General features: G+C 37.2%; 1 long non-coding RNA gene and 1 other non-coding gene across 2 annotated transcripts in view; one reads left to right on the forward strand and one right to left on the reverse strand.

Annotated features, from left to right (window-relative positions):
* The window catches only part of LOC100936966 (uncharacterized), a 69,113-nt gene that overhangs the window by 9,475 nt on the left and 36,853 nt on the right, over positions 1 to 22,785 (reverse strand). The window contains exons 2-3 of the long non-coding RNA XR_008523589.2: positions 20,037 to 20,140; positions 6,042 to 6,110 (exon numbers count right to left, since the gene is read on the reverse strand). This is a non-coding gene — a long non-coding RNA (uncharacterized LOC100936966). The remainder of the gene's footprint in view (positions 1 to 6,041; positions 6,111 to 20,036; positions 20,141 to 22,785) is intronic.
* On the forward strand, positions 15,818 to 15,932 carry LOC112132784 (U5 spliceosomal RNA). The gene has a single exon (XR_002914506.3). It is a non-coding gene; the product is annotated as a U5 spliceosomal RNA (small nuclear RNA).

The raw sequence follows: 22,785 nt of genomic DNA on the forward strand, positions 1-22,785 counted from the left end.
AAATCCACTGCTTTAGGAAGCTGCATTAGGATCAGCGGGAGGTTTGGAGATGTTAACTGTAATGTTCTTAAATGTGTATTGTGCTTTATTCAGTGAGAGATATTTATTATTCTCATCATACTCCTTAGAAAAACCTGTGGAAAATGAGTTTAAAATGGAATTTATATCAGACATGACTTTAAAGAAATGTAATTTTCAGAGGAGATGGGGGTGAGAGATTGTTGTGTGTAGCTATGTGTGTGTGTGTGTTTCACAAATACACCAAATATACATTACTAAGAATATTTCCCTTCACAATATGTACTTTGGGAGATCATAGGGCCTTTCATTGCTCATGTATGGAACTCTTTTTCTTTAGAATTAGTCCTCAAATTTATGGTGATAGAAGAAAAACAGTTTTGTGAATGCTTTCTAAACTTTGTTTCAGATGAAAAATAAACTGCTTAATTTGTCAGTTAATTCTAAATGATTTTTAACTGTTCTTAAAAATACAATATTCTCTTCAAAGTCAGATTAAGCACTTTCAATGATATTCTTCTGCATAACAGGCACTGGGCTTTGAAGGTAGGACTTTAATAGGCCCTTCAAACAATTATTCCAGCTATGTCAGTATCTCAGAAATGTGTGTACAGCTTGCAAAATTGACTACCTTAACAAGGGTGGTACTCATTAGAATATATAAATTCTGTTTTGTTAAAAAAAAAACAACAAAAACCTCAGCCATTTGACCCTATATTCTAACTATTTATGAAGGTAAAAGAAAAATATCATTCACTTTTTAATGTATTTTTTTTTTCAAACTCATGGCAACTTTATTGTCAGTGTGGGCAGGATGGTGTGAGAGGTGTGAGAATAGAAGTATTCATTTTTTAATAAATACTTTTGATCATGAACTATGTGTCTGGCATCATGGTAAATATTGGATATATTACAATGATACAATAGACATGGAACCATTCTAATGGAACTTATAGAGAGCAAATGCAATAATTACAACAATGACTGTACAGATATGAACTATGATAAAATTTTAAAGCAAAAATACAGTGTGCTACAAAAGCAGAACATAGGAGGCCCTAACCCAGTTGTAGAGTCAGGGAAGGCTATAGAGACAAGACCTAAGCTCAGGTCCAGCCATGGTATTAACTACTTTCGATACATTATCTTATTTTATTTTCACATCAGGTTTGAAAATTACGTCTTATTTATCCCCACTTTATGGATGACAAAACTGAGACTTTAGAAGGTTAAGTAATTTGTCCAAATCTACACTGCTTACATGAGGCATTATTAATATTTCAATCTCTGTCTATCAGATTCTTAAGCTTGTGCTCCTTCTTCCACACCTGTTCCCAGCAATACCATGAAGAGTCTGGCAAATTATGCTGCACTGATTTGCTAAACCTGCAAGGATCCTAAGTATGTTAAGTGTGATTCAGTTGACATTGTCTGATAAAGACTATTTGTGCCAAGGGAATTTTGAAAATAATCCAGCACAAATCTACATTATCTTAGATGAGCACAAATTGATCAATTGATTCCTATCTTTTTTTTTCCCTTTTACAGAAATCAGTTTCCGTGGAAAATATAGATCCCTTAAATGTAATAAGCAGCAATCTGGGACAGGGTAGATTGTGTCACTCAAACAGATTTTGAACAGATTATTTGGCCAACTTTACTTCTTCTCTTATACTCAGAGACTGCTGTCATTATTTGGCCCAGAAAAATCTGTCATTTTTTACTGGGTAAATGTTCCAACAATCCAGAGAGTTTCAGTAAAACATATACATGCTTTGCATGTTCACTTCAATTTTACAACTATTTATTGGGTACTTTCTACATGCAATGCATTTTCCTAGGCTGTGTCTTTTTTCTCCAGCAATGAACCTATTTAGTATCTAGTATAATGGTACTAAAACAATGTAATAATTGAATAAAATAACTTAATGTGGGGGGGGTGGTGTGATTTAACTCTCACTGAGACAAAGTGCCAGAAGAATTGAATGGAGGAAAGAAAGCACATCTGGCTTCTGAAAGAAATAACATTTGAAGTAAGACAGAAAATGTGGGTGGGGAAAAGAGAGAGACACTATAAAAGAATAATAGTATGTACTAACAATTGGCTGTAGAGAAGTTTTTGGCATACTTGTGTGAAGAGTGATTGCCCCTGAATGAAATATATGTGCATGTGAGAAAAAGAAGTTAAGGCTTACAAGTTAAGGTGGGGGAGGGGGCCAGTAATTTTGTGGAGTAATGATTTGAAGATAACTGAGAGCCTTAAAAATTTTGAAGAAGAGGTTAATATGCTTAGAGACACACTTTAAGAAGAAAAATTGATGAATTTGTTTAGAATTATTTGGATTGGAGGGAGAAGAGAACAGGAGAAAAACTTAGAGATTCTTTTTAAAAATAGTGACAATGTGAATGAAAGGATCATGATGAGGTGTATTAATATAGATAAAATGGTGGTGTTTTCATAAAGTGTTAGTGATCTGTCGCATCATTATGTGCTACTGCAAAAATTTTGCATTTACTTTTATGTATTAAGTAGAAAGAAAAGTGACCGAGTATGGTTCATGCCAGTTGTTGGTGAGAAACTAGAATTCTCATACACTGATTGTGGTGGTGTAAATGGGCAAAACCATTCTGAAACATTGTTTAATATTACCTAATAAAGCTGGATATACCACACTTTATGACCCAACAATGCAGCTCCTACGAATGTTCTAAATAACTGTGTGCATAAAATGAAAACACATGTATAAAAGTATGCATAGCATTTATAATAGCCCCAATGCTGCATTGCTTCCATGCAACACAGTTGTTCATAAATACAAGAGTAGATAAATAAGCTGCAGTATATTCCACAATGGAATACAATATAACAATGAAAATGAATGAATTGTCACTACATACAACTGTGTAGATGAATCTCCTAAAGACAGTATTGTGCAAAAGAAGTTGAATACAAAAGAGCACATTAAGTATTATTCCATTCATATAGAGTTTAAAACAGGTCAAACTATTGTATCAGAAGTCAGAATAGAAGGTGAATGAGCAATGATTGGGAGGGGCAAGAAAGAGTTCTCAAAGTGCTGGCCAAGTACTTTTTCTTGGTTTAAGTGGTGGTTACATGCGTGTGCTCTGTTCATGAAAATTCACCAAGGTGTCTACTCATGATTTGTATACTTTCCCATATGTATGCTGTATTTCAGTAACAAGTTTGCTAAATTTAAACAGTAACTGAAAAATGAGAACTATTATGGAAAAGTAAAGACATTGCAAATGTGAAATGGAAGTGAAGCCATCAAGATGTTTAGTCATTTCAAAATGCTACATTTCATTCCAAATAGTGCAGTGCAGTCAAACACCTGGCACTTCAAACTTCTGAGAACCAGAAATCACTCTGGAGGATGAATAGGACAAATAATGTAGAATTCTATTCTACTCTCACACACATGAGTTTACTGTGGGGTAGTTTGTAACACAACATGTACATCATACATTGAAGTAGATTTCTTGGCTATTTTAGCAAATATTTATGTGTGTTGTTCTCTATTGCGGAATGGGAGAATCTCAAAAAAAAAAAAAAAAGCCGATGGACGGGTGGTGATCATTCTAAACACTTGTTTTGTTAAACTATGTCCTATCATGTTCTGGCATCGTCATTTTCATCACATGTAAACATAATGGTTATTACAGTGTGTACACTCATTAAAACAACCTATATATGCCTCACTTGATGGTTGACGACTCAAAGCTCTAAGCCCTGAACTCCAGTCTGGCCTTGTTATGTATGCCAACTAAAAATGCATTCACAAGATAATGATCAATGACTATTTTACTACATAAGTAAAGGTAAAAGGAATGACACCTAAAATTTTAATAAAACTTGACAGGTATAACAGCAGTTTGAATCACAATTGAAATACAGAATCTTTGATATTTAAATTAAAATATATAAGCTGTTGTTTTTCTTTTGTCCTGGCTCTGATATGTCATTTGCAGGCTACTTGGAATCAATGCTAACAAACTGTAACCTTTGAGCGTGGTTTTTGGTGGATAGGAGCTGAGAAATTAGTTTTAATAGATTGCCATTTAAGGACACCAGTATCGGAATTTTCAGCAGAAACCAAAGATTTAAGGTCACAAAAAGGAATTAAGCATCCTGTCTTCACAATGGATAACTTCTTCAAAGGCAGGTCCCTGAGCATTGAGGGAATGAACTTGCAGTGAGTTTTCACTCCAGGGAGAAATGACACACCTTCATTGTGGATAGAAGATGCCTTTTTTCTGGGCTAGCTGCTAACTCATTTTCCCTATATTGAATCCAGTTTCACTATTTAAATGCAAAAACCATTAATATAACAGGCTTGACATCCAGGGTATGATTAAAGTGCTATAGCACTAATCTATTTTTTTTTCTGGAATGGGAAGGCAATTTATGCTGAATCAGATGGGTCCCTCACTACATATAACCAGCTAGCTTATGACATTTTCAATTCAAGACAATGTTCATTCAGTGCACATATGCACATTTATAGAGGGTAGCAATGTCATAGGAAAACCCAAATTCATACAATATATAGATACACTCAGAATTTTGATGCATTTGATATTTTGCTAACTCATAACACACACACCCACACACCCACACACAATGGGGTAAAATCTGACCTATAAAAGCTGAAATAAATAGGGTCTTTTACCCAATCAAATTCTTGCCATTTTTTAAATCCCTGTGATATTTCCATTTGATACAGAAAACCTGCCTAAGTTGTGCCAGCCTTCTTCATTTTCACATTTCCAATACTAGGGGAATTAATTGATTGTTTTGTTTTAAAAGACTTCCTGCAGGGCTGCAGACAAGCTGGGTAAATAAAAACAAGCAAAAGAGAGTAAATTGTTTCTGTACATGATATTATACCCTACTTAATTATGTTAATAGAGACTCTAAAATAATTATGAGCTGACTGTTCTTATTTATGCCATTCTATTGGCATAAAATTTACTTTTCTCTTTTAGGGCTGCATGGATCCATGTATTATAGGGTTCTACATTTTTCTCTGGGTTTTTCTTTTTTCCTATTTTATTTGTTTGGCAGTGGGCACCAGAGGATAAGTGAAGTAGGAGGTAAAGCCAAACCAGCAAAGTAAATATTTATTCAAACGTTAGGACTTTTTCTTTTAATGTCAGTTATTTGTACTATTGCTGTTCCTATTATGAGTGACATTCAAAAGATGGGAATAACTTTTCCCTGGCCCTTTTGCTGAAGTTACAGAAAAGGGGAAATAATCAGAGAGAAGCTGGTGTTAAGCAGTTAAATCTCAATTATTCCATTTTTCTTTTCAGCCTGCAAATATGTTTTTCTACTATATCTTAAAAATCATGCTGAAATCCATTTGACCTCTTTCTAAACTCCAGCCATTCACTTAAATGTGGCATCCTATGCACTTAGAGCTTTAAACTATAGCAAGAGGGAGCAATGCGGGGAAAAGAAAAAGCGTATTTGTTGAGTTGAAGTTGAGCTGTGCCCCAGACACTAAGTCAGATGTTCATTTACTTCTCAGAATAATTTTATAGGAAAAGAATACTTGTTGCAAAAGTCAGAAAAGTTAATCATGTGCCCAATTTTACACTGTTAATAGATAGCAAAGTTGGAATTGTAAACTGGCTGTCTGATCCAAATCCCATGATTTTTATAATACATGTTTCTGAAAAGTACGGGTCTAAGAAAATAATTTTATTATCTAATTTTTAATTTGTGCTGTTTCTTATACTGTCAGGAAAATAAATTTACCTTAAAATATAATTAATATTTCATTTTAAAAACTTGGAAAACGCAATTTTCTCAGCAGGATACTAATAGAAGCATGCAGCTTCATTTCTAATGTAAACTACACCCACATAAGTGGTTTTGTCTCTAAGAGGATCCTAAGTTTCTGGCTTACTTACATTTTGTGCCACAAAATATACTGGTATTCTGCATAACAGAATACCAGAGACCAATAACTTATTTAAAAAAGAAATTTATTTCTCACAATTCTGGAGGCTGGGGAGTCCAAGATTATAATGTTGGCATCTGGTAAGGACCTTCCTGTTGCATCACCCTGTGGCAGAAGGGGAGAGGGTGAGAAAGAGACAAAAGGAGCCAAACTCATTATTTTATAAGGAACCCAATGACAGCATTAATCCATTCATGAGGGCACAGCTTTCATGACCTAATCACCTCTCATTAGGCACCACCTCACAACATTGTTGCAATGGGTATAAAGTTACCAACACATGCTTCTTGGTTATCATATTCAAACCATAGTAGTTTCTAATGCAATGTGTAGAAAACAAAAATTTACAGTGGTGATCACAGAAAGATCAGTGAAAGTGTCAGTCCTGGGACAAAAGATCAATTTTATGCTTTTGTGAGTTTTTCTTGCCCGGAGTCCCAGAGATTCAACTGCAGTCTAATTTTACTTTCAATGCTTCCCTTCTCTCTGAGCTTAAATAGTCCCATCTGAAACTAGACTCTCTAAAGTTCATGTAGAACTAACTCTAGCACAGAGAGTTCAAATGTTTAGTTGAGCTAAGAACCTGAAGGGCAGATTATTTTTTTTTCTTTTTAATCTAAACCACTTGTGACTTCTAAATTAGGATGGCAAGATTTCAGATATAGTATTTTCTGCTTCTAGTCAAGTCAGTTAATACTGTAATTTACTGTGTTAATGGTACCATTTGTCCCTTTTGCTCTCACCCCATATGTAAAGGCAGCAGTTTAAAAGGGGTTGCATAAACTTTGCTTCAACTAAGGGTAGAAAGGTTGTGATTATAAATAATGCACTTTACAGGATAAATAATGCACTTCATAGAATAAATAAGGCACTTTGCAAAATATAAATCACCATCCTTAGATATTGACTCTGAAGACACTTTGGCAACCTTGATGTCATTACCATTAATATGAGACTCTAAAGAGCATGACTAAAGTACTTAATGCTATATTTCATATCACATTGTACATAATTGCAGAAGTGAATTTTCACATTACTGAAGTAATAGATCAGAATATAATCTGGTCACTGATTATTAGGGATACCTGCACAAATAGAATTGCTAGGAAGCTGCATTTATTTTTAATCAAAACAATTTCAACAAGGAAAGTTTTCAACCTTGAGTTGCCAAAATCTAAGATAACCCTAATCATCATCTGTCCTTTGTAGTTTTCTTCTCTTTTAAAATCTGCCCTTGTTTGCCAGTCTAATCATGGAAATCACAAATTGCAATTTCAAGAAGACGCAAAGATACAATATAAACTTTGATCTCAAGCATTTCTTGTAGGATTCCAAAAAGCAGTTTTGAGTTTTACAATTTCACTTTGCCAACAATGATTAGAAACCCAGTGGCTGCCACAGTAGTTGCTCCATAATCATATCTGCAATACCCAACCTGGTTTATGTATACAATCTATATTCTAATAGCAGTCAACAGGTCACAAGTTAATAAAAATGCCATTAACGTCCCCCTGTGACTAAGGAAGAGAGATATTCATCTTCCTAGGCTGTGGTGGGCCAATATAATTTCCTTGGCTGTTAGTGTAATTAACTGTGCTGGCCTGCGGAGTTCCCTGGAGGATAGTGCTGGCACAGGATGACCTTGAAGCCTGCTCTTGGTGATAGTGTGCCAGAGGGCATGGTTTGTCAATGGTTTGGACTGGCCCTGAGTCAGGTTCCCAGGATGATACCTGCTCATGTAATCATGCTGGACACCAAAAGCATTTATACACAGTTTGTATTTTCCCAGATTCAGGTTCATATAAATAGAGCAACTGGTGATAGTTGTGAAGTTGACCACTTTTCTTTGATATCTCCAGCCTCCCTTTTTGCCACTCTTTCAAATCTAAGACTTTCAACCTTGTTTTTCTATAAATACAATGTGCCTTCCTACTTTTCAAAGTTCTGCCATACCTAATCAAAACACAAAAACATTGATATCAACATTTAGACTTAGACCAATACACCATCACATAAAAATTTAAATCCTCAAGTATTTGCATTTGTAAACCTGCTTTTAAAAATGGGTGAACATGTTTTTATTTCTCATAAAAAGTGAAAAATGGGGATTTATGAAGGGGCGACCCACCCCCTTCAAAGAAATAAGGGGACCCAGGGGACCAGCGTTCAGCAGATGGAGGATCCCCTTATTTCTTTCGATTTAGGATCTGAGAAAAATCGAGGAGTGCTGCGGCTAATTCCTGAGATAATATAATACTTCCTTTTAATCCTTGGAGTAAATTTGCTTATTTATGTCTGGGGTTGTACTTGGGGACTGAGGAAATGAATCTAGAAAGCCAATGAGGAGTCTAAACATTTTCCTTTCTGTCCTCAATCACAGCTTTACTGTTTTAATATGAGGATCTCACTGGTCACTGTCAGTTTCCTAATGAAAAATTTTAAAGATACCAAAATGCAGGGAAGAATATTACAAATGCATCTGTAGTTTTTGTTTGGTTTTACTTATCTTAATATTTTGTCATATTAGCTTCAGATCTTGTACTTTGAAGAAATAAAAGATTGCAAGGACATTTCTTTTCCTCCACCCTGAGACGTAATTGCCATCCTAAACTTTTACTACTGTTAAAGTGCTTTTGCCAGTAAATAATCCGTACTTGAGTTCCTTGTTTTTTAAAATTTTATAAATGTGGCTGGGCACGGTGGCTCAAGCCTGCAATGCCAATACTTTGGGAGGCCGAGGCGGGCGGATCACAAGGTCAGGAGATAGAGACCATCCTGGCTAACACGGTGAAACCCCGTCTCTACTAAAAATACAAAAAGTTAACTGGGTGCGGTGGCACGCACCTGTAATACCAGCTACTTAGGAGGCTGAGTTAGGAGAATCGCTTGAACCCAGGAGGCAGAGGTTGCAGTGAGCTGAGATCATGCCACTACACTTCAGCCTGGGTGACAGAGCAAGACTCCGTCTCAAAAAAACCCAAAAAATAATTTATGAATGTTATCTGAATTGTGCCTCCTCACCCCCAGAATTGTATATGCTGTAGTGGTAACCTCTCATATCTCAGAATGTGACTGTACTTCCAGATAGGGTCTTTAAAAAAGTGATTAAATTAAAATGAGGCTGTTAGGCCCTAATCTAACCTGACTGGTGTCCTTATAAGCAAAGGAAATTTGAGTGCAGTGGCTCCCGCCTGTAATCTCATCACTTTGGAAGGCTGAGGCAGGAGAACTGCTTGAGACCACAAGTTCAAGACTAGCATGGGCAACACAGAGAGACCCTGTCTCTACAAAAAATTTAAAAAATTAGCCAGGGGTGGTGGCATGCACCTGTAGTCCCAGCTACTCAGGAGGCTGAGGCAAGAGGATTGCTTGAGCCTAGGAGTTCTAGGTTACACTGAGCTATGATCCTGCCAGTGCACTCCAGCCTAGGTGACAGAGTGAGACTTTGCCTCTAAAAAATCAAAGGAAAGGAAAGGAAATTTGGACACAGAGACACCAAAGATGTACACATACAGTGGAAAGACCATGTGCAGATACATCAAGGAGGCAGGGCTGTCTGCTAGCCAAGGAGACAGGCCTTGAAAAAAAACCAAACTTGCAACACATTGTATTAGTCAGTTTTCATGCTGCTGATAAAGACATACCCAACACTGGACAATTTACAAAAGAAATAGGTTTATGGACTTACAATTCCACATGGCTGGGAGGCCTCACAATCATGGCAGAAGGCAAGGAGAAGCAAGTCACATATTACCTGGAGGACAGCAGGCAAAAAAAAAAAAAAAAAAAAGCTTGTGCAAGGAAACTCCCCTTTATAAAACCATAAGATCTTGTGGGAACCATTCACTATCAGCATAGGAAAGACCCCCCATAATTCAATCATCTCCCACCAGCTCCCTCCCACAACACGTGGGAATTATGGGAGGTAGGAGATGAGATTTGGGTGAGGACACAGAGCCGAACCGTATCATTCTGCCCCTGGCCCCTCCCAAATATCATATCTTCACATTTCAAAACTAATCATGCCTTTCCAATAGTCCCCCAAAGTCTCAATTCGTTTCAGCATTAACTCAAAAGTCCATAGTCCAAAGTCTCATCAGAGACAAAGCAAGTCCCTTCCACCTATGAGCCTGAAAATCAAAAGCAAGTTAGTTACTTCCTGGATACAATGGGGATACAGGCATTGGGTGAATATAGCCATTCCAAATAGGAGAAATTGGCCACAACAAAGGGGCTATGGGCCCCATGCAAGTCCAAAATCCAGAGGGGCAGTCAAAGCTTCAAAATGATTTCCTATGACTTTATGTCTCACATCCAGGTCACACTGATGCAAGAAGTAGGTTCCCATAGTCTTGGGCAGCTCTGCCCCTATGGCTTTACAGGGTACAGCCTCCCTCCCGGCTGCCTTCACAGGCTGGCACTGAGTGTTTACGGCTTTTCCAGGTGCATAGTGCAAGCTGTCAATGGATCTACCATTCTGGGGTCTGGAAAACGGTGGCCCTATTCTCACAACTCCACTAGGAGGTGCCCCAGTAAGGACTGTGGCAGGGGCTCCAACCCCACATTTCCCTTCTGCACTGCCCTAGCAGGAGTTTTCCATGAGGACCTGCCCCTGCAGCAAACTTCTGCCTGGGCATCCAGGTGTTTCCATACATCCTCTGAAATCTGGGCAGAGGTTCCCAAACCTCAGTTCTTAACTTCTGTTTACTGGCAGGCTCAACACCATGTGGAAGCTGCCAAGGCTTGAGGCTTGCACCCTCTGAAGCCACAGCCCAACTTCTACATTGGCCCCTTTTAGCCATGGCTGGAGTGGCTGGGACACAAGGCACCAAGTCCCTAGGCTGCACACAGCACGGGGACCCTGGGCCCGGGCAACGAAACCACTTTTTCCTCCTAGGCCTCCAGTTCTATGGAGGGGCTGCTGCAAAGGTCTCTGACATGCCCTGGAGACACTCTCTCAGTGTCTTGGTGATTAACATTCAGCTCCTCATTACTGATGCAAATTTCTACAGCCGGCTTAAATTTCTCCTCAGAAAATGGGATTTTCTTTTCTATTGCATTGTCAGGCTGCAAATTTTCCAAACTTTTATACTGTTCCCCTTATGAAACAGAATGACTTTGACAGCACCCCAGTCACCTCTTGTATGCTTTGCTGCTTAGAAATTTCTTCCACAAGCTACCCTAAATCATCTCTCTCAAGTTAAAAGTTTCACAAATCTCTAGGGCAGGAGAAAAATGGTGCCAGTCTTTTTGCTGAAACATAACAAGAGTTACCTTTGCTCCAGTTCCCAACAAGTTCCTCATCTCGATCAGAGACCACCTCAGCCTGGATTTCATTGTCCGTATCATTATCAGCATTTTGGTCAAAACCATTCAACAAGTCTCTAGGGAGTTCCAAAGTTTCCCACATGTTCTCTCTTCTTCTGAGCCCTCCAAACTGTTCCATTCTGTGCCTGCTACCCAGTTTCAAAGTTGCTTCCACATTTCTGGGCATCTTTTCAGCGGCGCCCCACTCTACTGGTACCAGTTTCCTGTATTAGTCTGTTTTCACACTGCTGTTAAAGTGTTACCCAAGACTGGGCAATTTACAAATGAAAGAGGTTTATTGGGCTTACAGTTCCTCATGGCTGGGGAGGCCTCACAATCATGGTGGAAGGCAAGGAGGAGCAAGTCACATGTTACGTGGATGGCAGCAGACAAAAAAAAAAAAGCTTGCGCACGGAAACTCCTGTTTTTAAAGCCATCAGATCTCAAGAGACTAATTCACTATCATGAGAACAGCACGGGAAAGACCCGTCCCCGTGATTCAATCGTCTCTCACGGGGTCCCTCCCACAACACGTGGAAATCATGGGAGCTACAAGTTGAGATTTGGGTGGAAACAGAGTCAAACCCTATCACACATTGACCTTGTACTTCTAGCACATGGAACTATGAGAAAATAAATTTCTGTTGTTTAAACCATTCAATCCATTGTACTTTGTTATGGCAGTCCTTGAAAACTAACAAAACCCCCTTCAAATCATTCAGCAACTTGTTTTTATTTTTTTCTATGTTGATACATTTTGCTGTACTTCACTTAACCATTGCACAGGATTCCACTGTATGCATATGCCACAACTGATTTATCCACTCCCTCTCTGATGGATATTTAAGTCAGTCAAAATTTTCTGCTAAAATAAGCAATGTCAAATGGAACATAATCTATATATTTCTGTGTGCACACTTGAGAGTGTTATTCTACCTATACAGCTATATCTGGAAGCACATTTCGCCAATCTATAAGATGTAGATACATGCTAGTTTAACATCTTGTCAGATTGTCAAATTGTTATCACATGTGGTTAAAACAAAAACTCTGCAATATGTTGTATTTGCTTCTTTACATTCTCATCAACACTTGGTATTGTTAGACTTATAAATTATTTTCTAGTCTATGTGTAAATATCTCAATATTTTACTTTGTGTTTCTCCAATTACAATTACGTTTGGGCATCTTTTTATGTTTGGTAAAACATTCTAGGCCTGGTGCGGTGGCTCACACCTGTAATCCCAGCATTTTGGGAGGCTGAGGTGGGTGAATTGCTTGAGCTCATGAGTTCGAGACTAGCCTGGACAACACAGTGAGACCTTGTCTCTACCACCACCACCACCAACAACAACATCAACAACAACAAAAATTGAGTGTCCTCTTTCCAAAAGCCCCTAATCATAACATTTACTCATTTTTTAACTGGATTTATTTACCTCTTTCTTAGTGATTTATTTATGTAGTCTGGCAATTGATCTTCTGTAGTTATGCATAATTGGAAAAATGTTCTCAAAGTCTACGGCTTATTTTTAACTTTCTGTATGGTGTTTCTAATTTGAGGGCAGTACAATGCATTGAAAATTGTTTACAGCTTGGAAGTTTTATGTCTTGTTTTGAAAGTTTTTTCTTACACTGGCACACCTCATTTTATTGCATGTCACTTTATTTTGCTCTGCAGATACTGCACTTCTATTACAAAATGGTTTGTGACAACCCTGCATTGAGCAACTTTATTCGCACCATTTTTCCAATAGCATGTGCTTGCTTCATGTCTGTGTGTCACATTTTGGCAATTCTTACAATATTTCAAATTTTTTTCTTATTATATTTGTTAGGGTGATATGTGATCAGTGATCTTTGATCTTTGTGTTTTTTGATGTTACTCTCAAAATTGTTTTGGGATGCCATGAACCCCAGCCACATAAGATTGTGAACTTATTTGATAAATGTTGTGTGTGTTTTGACTGCTCCACCAACTGGCCTTTCCCCATCTCACTCCTTCTTAGACCTCTCCATTTCCTGAGACACAATAATATTGAAATTAGGTCAATTAACAACCCTACAATGGCCTCTGAGTGTTCAAGTGAAACGAAAACTCACATGTCTCAAATTTTCTTAAATCAAAATCTAGAAAGGACTAAGCTTAGTAAAGAAGGTATGTTGAAAGCCAAGGCAGATGAAAAGCTAGACCTCTTATGCCAAATAGCCAAGTTGTAAATACAAAGGAAAAGTTCTTGAAGGAAATTGAAAGTGCTACTCCAGTGAACACACAAATTATAAGAAAGAAGAACAGCCTTCTGACAGATATGAGAATATTAGAGGTCCTCATAGAAACTCAGACCAGTCACAGCACTTCTTTAAGCCAAAGCCTAATCCAGAGCAATTCCCTAACTCTCTTCAATTCTGTGAAGGCTGAGAGAGGCGAGGACGTTACAGAAGGAAAGTTTGAAGCTAGCAAAGGTTGGTTTATGAGGTTTAAGAAAAATACAAGGGAAGGAACAAGTTCTGATGTAGAAGCTGCTGCAAGTTATCCAGAAGATCCAGCTAAGATAATTGATGAAGGTGGCTACACTAAATAACAGATTTTCAGTGAAGACGACATGGCCTTATATTGGAAGAAGATGCCATCTAAGACTTCTATAGCTATAGAGGAGAAGTCAATGCCTGGTTTCAAAGCTTCAAAGAACAGGCTGACTCTCTTGTTAAGGGCTAATGCAGCTGGTGACATTCAGTGGAACCCAATACTCATTTAATCCTAGGCCTCTTAAGAATTATGCCAAGTATACTCTGTCTGTGCTTTATAAATAGAACAACAAAGCCTGGATAACAGCAGGTCTATTTGCAGCATGGTTTACTGAATACCTTAAGCCCACTATTTAGATCTATTGCTCAGACAAAAATATTTCTTTTTAAATATTATTGCTCATCAAGAATTCACCTAGTCATCCAAGAGCTCTGAGAGAGATGTACAAGGAGATTAATGTTGTTTTTATCCCTGCTAATGCAACATCTATTCTGCAGTCTGAGCATCAAGGAGTACGACTTGCAAGCCTTATTATTTAGGTAATAAAGTTGGTAAGGCTATAACTGTCATAGATAATGATTCCTCTGATGGATCTGAAAAGGATTCACCATTCTAGATATCATAAAGAACATTCATGACTCATTGAAGGAGGTCAAAATATCAACATAAACAAATTCGAAAGAAGTTGATTTTAATTTTCATGGATGACTTTGAGGGGCTCAAGACTTCAGCGGAGGAAGTCTCAGCAGATGTGGTGTAAAGAGCAAGAGAACTGGCATTAGAAGTGGAATCTGATGATGTGACTGAATTAATGATAATCATCTTATGATAAAACTTTAGCAAATGAGGAGTTGCTTCATGTGGGTCAGCAGAGAAAGTGGTTTTTACTTTCTGAGACGGAATTTACTCCTGGATGAAGATGCTGTGAACGTTGTTGAAATCACTACAAAGGATTTAGGATATTACATAAACTTAGTTGATAAAGCAGTGGCAGGCTTTGAGAGAATTGACTTCAATGTTGAAAGAAGTTCTACTGTGGACAAAATGCTCCCAAACAGTGTGAATGCTTCAGAGAAATATTTTGTGAAAGGAAAAGTCAATTGATGTGGCAACCTTCACTGTTATTTATTTCAAGAAATTGCCACAGCCGCCTCAATCTTCAGCTACCACCTCTCTGATCAGTCAGCAGCCATCAAACATTGAGGCAAGACCTTCCACCAGCAAAGATTATGACTCACTGAAGGCTCAGATGATTATTAGCATTTTTAGCAACAAAGTATTTTTAATTAAGATATAAACATACATTTTCATTTCACACATAATTATATTGCACACTTAATAAACTACAATATAGTGTAAATACAGCTTCTATATGCACTGCAAAACCGAAAAATTCATGTGACTTGCTTTAAATGATATACTCTTTATTGTTGTAATCTGAATACAAATCCGCGTATCTGTGAGATATACCAGTATACAACACAGTACAGTGGACTTCTGAGCAACTTAGGGGTTAGGGGAACTCACAAATTAAAATCTGTATACAACATTTGACTCCCCCACAACTTAACTACTAATAGGCTACTGTTGACCAGAATATTTACAGATAATGTGAAGTCAGTTCACACATATTTTTTTCTGATATGTATTCTTTTCTTGTATGTATTGTTATATGTATTTTGGTTATTAGAATCTTTTACCATATTCTTACATAAAGTAAGTAGAGAAAACGAAATGTTATTAAGAAAACCGTAAGAAAGATAATATATTATATATATATATTTATTATTCACTAAGTGGAAGTTGATCATCATGAGGATCTTCATCCTCATTGTCTTCACATTGAGTAGGCTGAGGAGGAGGAAGAAGAGCAGGGGTTAGTCTTATTGTCTCAGGGGTCATGGTTACCCTGCAAGTTTTTTCAAACTGTTGTAAATCTCCAAAAATATTGGTATATTTATTTTAAAAAATCCATGCATAACTCTTGTTTCTCTGCAGATCATATAAATCTTTCATTTTTTACTAAAGATTTCCGTGGGGAGGAACAGTTATGAGTCTTTTTCCAGTTTCTGAGGCCTCGTGTTTCACGAGGCTAAATTATGAGTGTTAAAAATTAGACCAGCCTGTCCAACATGATGAAACCCCATCTCTACTAAAAATACAAAAAACTAACCGGGCGTGGTGGCTGGCGCCTGTAGTCCTAGCTACTCAGGAGGATGAGGCAGGAGAATAGCTTCAGCCCAGGAGGTGGAGGTTGCAGTGAGCTGAGATCGCGCCACTGCACTCCAGCCTGGGCAATAGAGGGAGACTCCGTTGCAAAAAAAAAAAAAAAAAAAAATCCATGCATAAATGAACCCACACAGTTCAAATTTCTGTTGTTTGATGGTTAACTGTAGTGTTAACTATAGCCACCATATTAAACATTAGATCTTCAGAAACTGAAAGTTTGGACTCTTTGACTAACATCTCCTCATCTCCCCCATGCACCATTAGTAACCATCATTTTACTCTGTTTCTGTGAGTTTGACTTTTTTTTTTTAAGATTCCACATATAAGTGATGTCATAGTTTTTCTTTCTCTTTTTGAGTTATTTTACTTAGCATAATTCTTTCCAGGTTCATTCATGTTGTTGCAAATGGCAGCATGGATGAACCTGTTTGAATAATATGTTACTGTGTAATTATACTACATTTAAAAATTCATTCACTGATGGACACTAAGATCGTTCCTATATCTTGTCTATTGTGAACAACACTATAATGAACATGGGTGTGTGCAGATACCTCTTCGAAATAGTAACTTAATTCCTTTAGACCTATACCCAGAAGTGAAACCCTTGGATCATCTGGTAGCTCTATGTTTAAGTTTTTTGAGGAACTTCATATTGTTTTCCATAATGGCTATACCAATTTACATTGTCACCAAAGTGTACAAGGGTTCCCTTTTCCCATATCTTCAACAACACTAGTTATTTCTTGTCATGAGACTGATTTTTATAATGCCCCTCAAAGTAGTATAATAGCATAATACCTAAGTAAAATTTAAAAAAACATCTATGAGAGGCTAGACAATGAGATGCAGATTCACAACTCTCTAATAATCTTTCTTAACCCAAGGAGAGATTTAGAAGTATTTTTCAAACAGTGATTGACACCCATGGGTGAGTCATAAAGTCAATTTGGTGAGTCACAACCATTATTTTTGAAAAGAAAGAAATAAAAGAGAATGGATTAGAATAGAGTACCAATTCTTAATGGCATTAAGTATATTTTCATGAAATGTGTATGTGCACACATGTATATGTGTGTGCACATGTACTCACACGTGATCATGGTGTAAGTTTTTTCTTCTTGTGATTTACAAAATGATTTTTATACCTTTTTTTTTTTTTGCACACCAGAGTAGCTACATATACAAAAATTTGTGAAAGACACTGAATTTAGAGAGGGAGGGAAGAATGGACAGTGTGTTTTTCTAGGCACTAATATATAGAAAGGAGAGGAGGATTTGAGGTTATGGTATATCAGTAATATCTGACATTTATCAATACATTTTATCTGAATCAGCCCTGTGTTCTGCATTTTACATGAAAGATCTAATTTAATTTTTACAACAGTACCATGAGATAGGGCTATTAATGATAATAAATATTTTATGAGGAGAAAACTAAGAATTAGAGAAACCCAATAACTTGCCAAAAATGTCAAAGTATGCATTGGGAAGAGACAAAACTCAAACCTAGGAAAGCTTACTTCTGAACCTGTGCCTTGAACCATTATGCTATAAGATTTTTAGAGCAAACATTCTGTATGGTGAGTTACAGACCAGTTTATAAGCTTTAACTGCTGCTTAGACTAGTGGTTCAATGCCCTTGCTGTTTTTGCCCTGCCGTTTCTCAGATCATGCCTTTCCAGGTACAGTGCACAACATTCACTTCATGTTTGGACTACTAGAAGATTCTTTTCTCAAGTCTCTTGCTCTCCTCTGATCTAGCCCAAATGTAACAACAGAGCATCTTCCTCTAGAGTCTTTGGATTGTTGTCACTCTCTAGTAATAGCTTTTACATTTCTTCATTGTTTATTTTGATCAAATCAAAATGTCTTGGGAAGTTATTTAATTTCCCTGAATACAGTTTGCTATTCTGTAAATAAAAATAATATTATTTCAGTGTTAAAGTGGTCAAAAGAGGTAATATGTGCACAACAATTTACACATTGCTTGAGAAATGACATGGATCCAATAAATGAGAGCTATTTTTATTAATATGATAGAATATAATGTGTATTTGATAATTATTTAACAAATATTTAGAGTAACTATTCTTAGTGTTTTATTAGTCTAATTAAGCTTCCAGGCAGGCCCTCTACTAATTTCTCCTTCTTACCTCTTTTAGTTTTCATCTCCCATCTATTAGCTGTCCTCCAACTCTGAATTTATCATCCTTGACTTTGACCGTTCACATGTTTAATTCCTCTAGTCTGACATGTTCTCTTCATTGTGAGCTATGGTTCCTTTCATTCAAAACTCTATCTAGAACACATAGCCTTCACAAAAACTTTTGGTTAATGATAGTTTCTTCAGTAATTGTTGCAATTACACTGCATATGTTGGTATATGCTTGGGCTTAGCTCTAATTATAGCCACATATCCTGAAAGCCAAGGAAACACTCTATGTGGTATGTGGTGTCACTTGAGTTTGTTCGGCTCTCCTATAGACATGAAGTTCCCAGAGAAGGGTCACATTTATGAGTTAGTTACACCTTTTATGGAGGGCTCTATACAGTTTTCTGAACAGCGGAGCTATCCCTCATAATTGTCAAGCCCTTTGGTGTTTTTGTAATGTTCCCTCTTGAGAAGGATATATATGGTATCACAAAACCCCATTTCTCTTGCTGAGCCCCAAAGAAGATGCTGATTTCATTTTCAGATGATGTGTTCTTATATTCTTACTTGAACCCCTTTGCCATTTATACCATCCAAAAAATCATACTAACGTCCCCTCCTCCAGCAAGGGAATGACATGTAAAATGACATGGCGTTTTTCTTGATTGCATTGATATATAGTCTATTTTTTATTATTAGGCATTTTGTGATTATTTTAAGAAGCTATGCCAAAAGGTTGTGTGGGCAGCCTGAGTCTCAAGAGGCTTTAATGATAATATCTTGGCTCAGAAAGGATATGATGTTTATTGACTATTTCTCTAAGCAATAGAAGTCTTTATTGAACAGTGAATACTTTCAATATTGCATTTCATATTTGTAGGATTAAAAAGGTTATATGCAAAATAAATCAGGCAATATCAGCTTGGCTCAGTCCCATTCCATAAACCTCAGCTCATGTAAAGCTACAAGATTGATTTCTCAATATTCAATTTCTCAGCAGAGCAAATAGTCAAGACATGCATTAGACTCTGCTCTTAAAAAAAGGCATTAGCATTTGCTCTTTCACGCATAATGATATTGGCTAGATCTTCAATTTGCTTCGGATTTTCCCCATCTTTTCCATGTCCCGCATTACCTCCAAAGTCAATAATAGTTTAGTGCATGGAAGAGTCACAGCAGTATGAAATAGAACGTGAATATATTTGATTTTAAAAAAACAGTCCAAGTGTTTGTAAACTATGAGGCTTGATTCTAGCACCTTCTCTCAGGCAACACTTGCATTGGGATCAGGGGAAAGTTGGCTCATCTAAAACCCCATCCAACCAACATGCAGAAATAACTTTACCTATAATCTCTGCGCTAACACTGAAATCTAGCTACTTCTGATTTTCATAGAGGCACGTAACAACACTGCACAACAGACGAATGGAAGAAACTGAGTACTACTTTCAGGGTTTTCTCTGTATGCGTTGTACTTGGGGTTATAGAGTGCCCAGGGATGTATATTCCTTCCCAGCATGACTTGAAATTGGAAATAAATATGCTGGAATGCAATTTGCTTGAGGTAAAATGTTATGTTAGAACACATTATTCTAGCAATATCGTTTATATGTAGTTTATACGTAATATCACTATTTTTGGTGCAGATTATTTGAATACAAGTCCAAAAGCAATAGTTGTTTTGTGTTAAAACTAAGAAACTGTGCAGTATTCATCAGTAGTGAAATTATCAGTGGATACTGCAGTTTCTTAGTCTTTAACACAAAATATTATATGTATTATACCTAACATTAAATAGGTACTGTTGCCTTACAGTGAGAGAACACCTCAGGCAGGAAGAAACCAGTGATCACAGCTGTCTGTCTCTCCTCCAGGGGTTTCACCTCTTGTCTGTTTCAGCCTCAGCCTCATCAGCTGCTAGGGAAAAAGAAGGGGAGGGAATGTTATCCAGCTGAGATGGCAGCTGCCACCACCCTGCCTGTGCCCTCCAGCTTTCTAATCACAAGGTGGAACATTTTCAAGGGGAAGTTTATTAGAAAAGTAAAAGGAAAACAAAACAAAGCCCCAAGTGAAAGAACAAACATAAAGAAACAGACACATTTTCAGATAATAGCTCTTTTAAGTTTTAAAGTTTACCCCAGACTGGCTGGCAGTGGCCTGGGCACAGGAAGCCAAGCTTCTATCTGCACTGAAGCTTTTGTCTGACCAAACTACACTGACTTAAGCTTTAAGTTCTTTTGTCTTGTCTCAGTGTTAGAACCGGAATGATCGCCGGGACCCATGGGGATTTTGAATGTTCTCCATTAACTCAGAAAATTAATGCTATTCTTCCACTTGTTTCACTTTCTATGTTCACTTCTAGTGGCTCTCGTGGGTCCTGGTTTGGAAAGAGAAGGGAACAGCACTTTCTGGACCATAGTGCTTTCTCTAGTCTTTGGAAAATGGAATTCAGTGTGATACCAGCATTTATATTGTGAGGTAATCTCAAAGTGTCTAAAATTCCTGCTATGCTTTTGACCCGTTTAGGACTCTCTGGTTCTTCAGAAGCAAGTTCATAATTCACTAGGTAAACTGGGTTTGATTCATAGCTTGTTTACTTTTCTCACCTGGGCTTGTTAGCAGTCACCTGGTCTTGTTATTAAGAATCACATTCCCAGGCACTTTAAATAGTTAACATGTGCTTCTTATTTCAGACCTTGCACAAATGGTTGGACCATCCATGAGGTCTTTACTCTTTCCTGGGAAATGTTTCTAGCTGTGATCACTTTTGGAGATTCTTTCATCCAACCCACTTAAACCTCCCTCCTGGATTTGACTCACTGTAGTTTAGAACGTTAACAAAATAACAAAGAATTCCACTTTCAATTTTACTTTATCTTTAAAGATTAAATTGTAGTCTGGTGAACCATGAGACTTAGAAACTGGAAAACTAAGTGCAAGTGTGAGATGTAGCTTTCATAAGGTAATTAATACAGATATAGACAAATATTAGCACTGAAGATGGAATCTCACCCCGTGTGCATGTGCCCTTGATGTATAAGATTGAACTCATGATTTTACTTCCAGAAAGACTTCCTTATTTTTGTCCTACACAGAAAGTTGAATAAAAACTAGACTTGAGTACCTGGGAATGAACTTGAGTCAATTCAATTCTTAATGTTTATCAAATCACTCACAAATCTCATGGATTATTCATCCCAAAGGATCTCTTCTCAATTCTTTTAACTTTAGTCTCCTTGCCACATTAGTCCTGGCTTTTTGTGATGCCTCCTAGACATCTTCCCAGGCTACACTCTAACCTGTATTTTGTTCCTTGTACTTACATTCTCCAGTTTAATCTTTAAGAATGTTGCTTTTATATTGTTCCTTTAGTTATTTCCACACTCCAATAATCCAAAGGATTATTTCCAAATTACTTCAACTGACATTCCCTATCTCTCCTTTGCCCTCATTATATTTCTTAATATTCATAATAATGTTGAATTATGGTATTTGTGACTCCTCACAACATGAAACAAAACACCTATGCAGTCTCATTTCTGCAGTTTCTTTTATCAGACCCCTTTTGCATTTTAATCTACAATCACCATTCCTTGTTCGCTCTGTGAGCTTTACTGCCTTTGCTCTCATTATTCCTCTACCATAAACATCATCTCCATACTCAACATATACAAATCCTATCCCAGCTAAAAGTAAACTCTTCATCTTCAGACAATAAGGATCTATCTTACTCCTCTTTGTATTCTGGATTCTTAGAAGAGTATATGCGTGTAGTGGGCTACCAAAACAAGAATAAAATAATGCATGAATAAACTAATATGAATACTCTGTTGAATCCTTGAATCTGCTGAAAATACCATTTTTGTCTCTCAACCTTTTCTGAAGTTATTTTATTTCCTCAATGTTATCTTCTTCTTCCTCTGTTAACATTCAGGGCTAACTGAGCTTTGCAAAGCCTTTGCTCACTAGGCTTCATCATATTCCTTCCCCGAGTTCTCATAATTAACTGAGCCATACCACACAATCTGGCCCTTCATTATACAGTCTTTTGTTGTTCTTCAATTGTTTCAAAGTATGTAAATCTCATCTGCCCAAGTTGACAACTCTCTACCTTCTCAAGGACAAAGATTGTGTCTTCACTATGCTGCACAAATCTATCACAGTGCAAGGTCAACAGAGGAAAACAGTTGTTGAGATGACCCTCCAGCTGAATGAAGTCAGCCTTCAAAACTTTTAAAAATAGAATGTTGACCTTGCCAACTGAGAGTGTGGTAGCCAAAGCATATGGATCGTTCTTTCCTCAACAACAGAAAATAGCAGCAACCAGGCTCTTGTGACAATGTGTCCTTGAAGTGACTGCTATTTGGCTCCTTTCAGAACTCCAGTTGAGTGATATGTTCATAGAAGGAAGTCTAAGGCAACCATTCTCAACATTGGACTTTACACCAGCTATTTCAGAATATACAGAGAACTTGTTAAAATACAGATTCCAAGCTTATAATGGTTTATGAGAAAGTTTCTCACCTTAACCTCTGTTTCTTCTAATCCAGACATTCTTAAGT

This window comes from Pongo abelii, chromosome 2 (genome assembly GCF_028885655.2).
Source record: "Pongo abelii isolate AG06213 chromosome 2, NHGRI_mPonAbe1-v2.0_pri, whole genome shotgun sequence".
Taxonomy (NCBI): domain Eukaryota; kingdom Metazoa; phylum Chordata; class Mammalia; order Primates; family Hominidae; genus Pongo; species Pongo abelii.